Genomic DNA, 4,491 nt, shown 5'->3' on the forward strand with positions numbered 1-4,491 from the left:
TAATAGACAGATCTGAAAGGCACTAAGATAGATAGATAGATAGATAGATAGATAGATAGATAGATAGATAGATAGATAGATAGAAGTGAAAGGCACTATATAATAGACAGATCTGAAAGGCACTAAGATAGATAGATAGATAGATAGATAGATAGATAGATAGATAGATAGATAGATAGATAGATACTTTATTAATAATTCCCATACTCCAGCAGCAGCATACTGATAATAATAATATTAAATTAAAGAGTGATAACAGTGCAGGTATACAGACAATAACTTTGTATAATGTTAATGTTTACCCCCCCGGGTGGAATTAAAGAGTCACATAGTGTGGCGGAGGAACGATCTCCTCAGTCTGTCAGTGGAGCAGGACGGTGACAGCAGTTTGTCGCTGAAGCTGCTCCTCTGTCTGGAGATGATCCTGTTCAGTGGATGCAGTGGATTCTCCATGACTGACAGGAGTCTGCTCAGCGCCCGTCGCTCCACCACAGATGTCAGACTGTCCAGCTCCGTGCCTACAATAGAGCCTGCCTTCCTCACCAGTTTGTCCAGGCGTGAGGCGTCCCTCTTCTTAATGCTGCCTCCCCAGCACACTGCATAGAAGAGGGCGCTCACCACAACCGTCTGATAGAACATCTGCAGCATCTTATTGCAGATGTTGAAGGATGCCAGCCTTCTAATGAAGTATAGTCGGCTCTGTCCTCTCTGGCACAGAGCATCAGTATCGGCAGTCCAGTCCAACTTATCATCCAGCTGCACTCCCAGGTATTTATAGGTCTAGGAATATACTGGGAGATTAAAGATGGATGGGTTGATCGTTGATGGATTGGTAAAATGAAGGAATGATGGAAGAGGTTTCTACTGCAGTGGAATGAAAGTAAGACTGCTGGATGAGTGAAATGAAGGACTAAGATAACTGGGGAGACAGACAGATGGATGGATGGATATTTGTCCAAACAGTAGCTGGCAGGATAAAACAAGCAAAAAAAGAGAAAGTCGGATTAGTAAGATGTGCTGGTGATTTAGTAAATGGAACACCATAAAGACGGGTGGAGAAAGTAAAGAAAGACAAGCTGGAGGGACAGACAGACAGGCAGATGAGTATCCGCAGTCCTTTAGGCTGATTAAGGGGATGAACAGATGAACGGATGGACAGTCAGTTTGCACCCTCGACGTCTCCCAGCCCTCCCAGTTTGATCCTCTTTACGTGTCGCCGCTCACTGCTAACAGAAGTCAATTTCATTTGAGCTGACATTTTAGAAATAAAAGCATAAAAAAAATGAGCACATGGCCCTCGAGCGGAGCGCCGGTCAGATTCACATGAAGAGTCCAATCAGCGCCCCCCAGTGGCTCAGCCGGGGTCCTCATCTGTGAGCGCTCAGCTCAGCTAACCATCATGGCCACCCCCTGCAGGCCAGCATTCACCGCCCTGAGAGGCCCTTCTGCCCAGGCTGGCCTCTCGCCGCCATCTGAACTGAGCCAGTGTGTTCCAGGTGGCCACCTGAGAGCGGAAACAGCCGATAAGCCAACAAGTGAAGCAAAGAACCACGAGAAAGAGGAAGAGAGCAGTGAGGTGTGCAGCAGCAGCCATGTTGGCCTCAGCCTTGTGTCAAAGTGACAGGCGCCACAACTGGAAACTTAATTTCAACTTGGGGGGGGGGGGGGGGGGGGGCATGTTGCAGCAGACCCAGCAGGGACACCTGAAAGCCCCCCAGCAACATGAGAGGGGGGACAATCCGGCAAACTTAAACAGAGAGGAAGGAAAACAAGAGATGGCATATCCAGGCCACTAGAGGGCACACAGCTCCAAAATGTTTTATCTAAAACTGTGGTGCCAAAAAAGAAAAAAATGAAATCATTTAATGTATTAACTCATTTAATAACAATTAATTTCATAAAACTGTCAAAAAGGTAAGGAGGCATTGAAGGAAAAGTAACACAAAAAGATAACAAAAATTCTACAATAATAAGATTTAAGAAATGGTGAAAATGCATATTGGGCTCTAGTGACTGTAATTATACTGCCACCCCAGGGGTTGGCGCCGTGTTTTAATGTCTCTCTCTCTCTTCCTCCCTGTGCACGCCAGATGATTAACAGCTAGGACATCGCCAACATCATTGGACCTGCCTCCTCCTCCCAGAATGCCTTATAAATGGAAGAGCTGCCATCTTGGACAGTCCATCTGAATTAAACGGAAGACTCGTTTTGCATTTTACACGTGTTGTCTTTAAAATCATTTTTTTCCAATTATATGGGGATGGCCTCTAGGTGCCCCAAAACACTTACAGTATGTGGCTCATTACTATATGATATATACGACATATACTGTATTATATATATACTATTTATATATATATATATTATATATATATATATATATATGGAAGAGAAGGTCTGTGATACGGTTTGCATATTTGCAGTTGGAGATCCACGAAGGGAGAAAAAACGAATCACGTATCATAAAATAGTTTTATTCCTGAGCTTTCAACCCCTGTCAGGGGTCTTCATCAGAGGATAATGCTTAGACTTACAAGAATCAAAGGTATATATAGCAACACATTCAGTGTATGGGGGGGGGGGGGGTGGGGGGGGTGGGAGGAGGTGACTAAGTCAGTATGATCAAGTGGGGGGGGGGGTTGTATAGTTTAATTAATGTGTATATGTCCTTCTTAAGTTGGCATATGCCCCCCTCCCCCCCCCCCCATACTGAATGTGTTGCTATATATTGCCTTTGATTCTTGTAAGTCTAAGCATTATCCTCTGATGAAGACCCCTGATAGGGGATGAAAGCTCAGGAATAAAACTATTTTATGATACGTGATTAGTTTTTTCTCCCTTCGTGGATCTCCAACTGCAAATTATATATATTATACAGTATATAAATATTAAGTTCTGTCTGTCAAGCAATTGCTCGTGAACTAATGACACTTGAACCTTCGTCTTGCTTTTCATTGAAAGTCTAAGACTCGGTACTTACAGCACATTCACAAAATTGGAGATGTTGGCAAAGCGACAGGCAAATGAAGCGACACAGAGGACAAAAAAATACCAATGACATCTGCTGAGCATTAAGCAAATTGCAGAGATCAACAAGGTGACAAGGAAAAACAACAAAAAAAAAAAACAGTGCCATCTACTGTGCCCTGTGGTTGGCTGGCGCCCTGCCTGGTGTTTGTTTCCTGCCTTGCGCCCCGTGTTGGCTAGGATTGGTTCCAGCAGACCCTCGTGACCCTGTAGTTAGTATACAGCGGGTTGGATAATGACTGACTGACTGACTGACTGACTGACTGACTGAGTTAGTGGCATTGTTAAGGGTGGGCTTCCAGTGTTTCAGCCCGTGATCTCAAGCGTTTAGCCCCCGATCAACTGGAATGTATACTCGCATTTAATATTTTGTTGACAGCATGAAAACTTCATGGGGGACCCCCCCCCCCATTAACCATGTGAAAACACAACAGTAGATCAAAAGACCCCCCCCTCACTTGTCAGCAGAATAAAAACTACCTAACCCCCCCCACCCCACTTTTCCATGAGGTAATGGTTTTATCAAGGAGGGGGTTTAAGCTCCTGAATAAGTGCTAAATCTAGAGACCCCTCATTTAAACCCATGCTGACAGCCCCCAAACACTCCATAACCTGACATGTGTGGGTTGATCTTCTTCTTCCTTCCATTTATTTAAATGTGATGCACATTAAACTCATTGGCCTGCATGTACTTATTGGCGATTTGTGAAGTTTCAGCCAATTTAATCCTCACAGCTCTTCTCCCTCGACAATTCCCAGGTCACTTAGTATGTCCTTAGTAGTCCCTGTTACTTTTGGGAGGTTATCAACTTCTTGCTCTTTATACCTCAATAACGTGCAAGTTCAAAGCCTTCGTTATCTCACTGTCTGTATATTTCAGCTCACCTTTACAGTTCCTAACACTCATCTCTTCCCCCAGGACTCTTTGGGTCATCTTTTGCCATTGTTACCCAAACAGACCAGCTAAAGTATCTAAGATGACAACCGTGTAATGGAGAAGTGACATTCAAAAAACTGGACCTGAATTAGCACTGAACTCTTGAGTGGCACAGAGGTTAGCACTGCGGTCTCACAGCTCCAAAGGCCTGGGTTCAAATTCCAGCCTGTCTCATGTGTTCATGTCCTCCCTGTGTCTCTGTGGGTTTCTCTCACTTCTTCAATGGGTCTTCCTATACCTGATGGAGAAAGTGATGGACGGTGGTCTGTCTTGTAATGGCATTGCTTTTTTAGCCGTACAGCAAAAAAAAAGCCCCTAATAAGGCGAAAAGGGACCCCCGAAACAAATTTTTGGTGCAACCGGTGGGTATTGATTTGGTGACGAATGTAAACAGAATTACAAAAGAAAAGAAAATTTAAACTATAAGAAGAAAATAAAGGACAGAAAAAAAAACAATGTTGTCTATGCAAATGAGCCTGGCAGGATGGGGGAGCCCCCGCGCTGCTAACTTCAGCTTCACAGGAGG

The 4,491-nt window shown here is 44.2% G+C and overlaps 1 protein-coding gene across 1 annotated transcript in view; it reads right to left on the reverse strand.

Annotated features, from left to right (window-relative positions):
* myl4 (myosin, light chain 4, alkali; atrial, embryonic) overlaps window positions 1–4,491 on the reverse strand; it is a 301,275-nt gene that overhangs the window by 248,677 nt on the left and 48,107 nt on the right. The window lies entirely within an intron of this gene.

This window comes from Erpetoichthys calabaricus, chromosome 14, assembly GCF_900747795.2.
Source record: "Erpetoichthys calabaricus chromosome 14, fErpCal1.3, whole genome shotgun sequence".
Taxonomy (NCBI): Eukaryota; Metazoa; Chordata; class Cladistia; order Polypteriformes; family Polypteridae; genus Erpetoichthys; species Erpetoichthys calabaricus.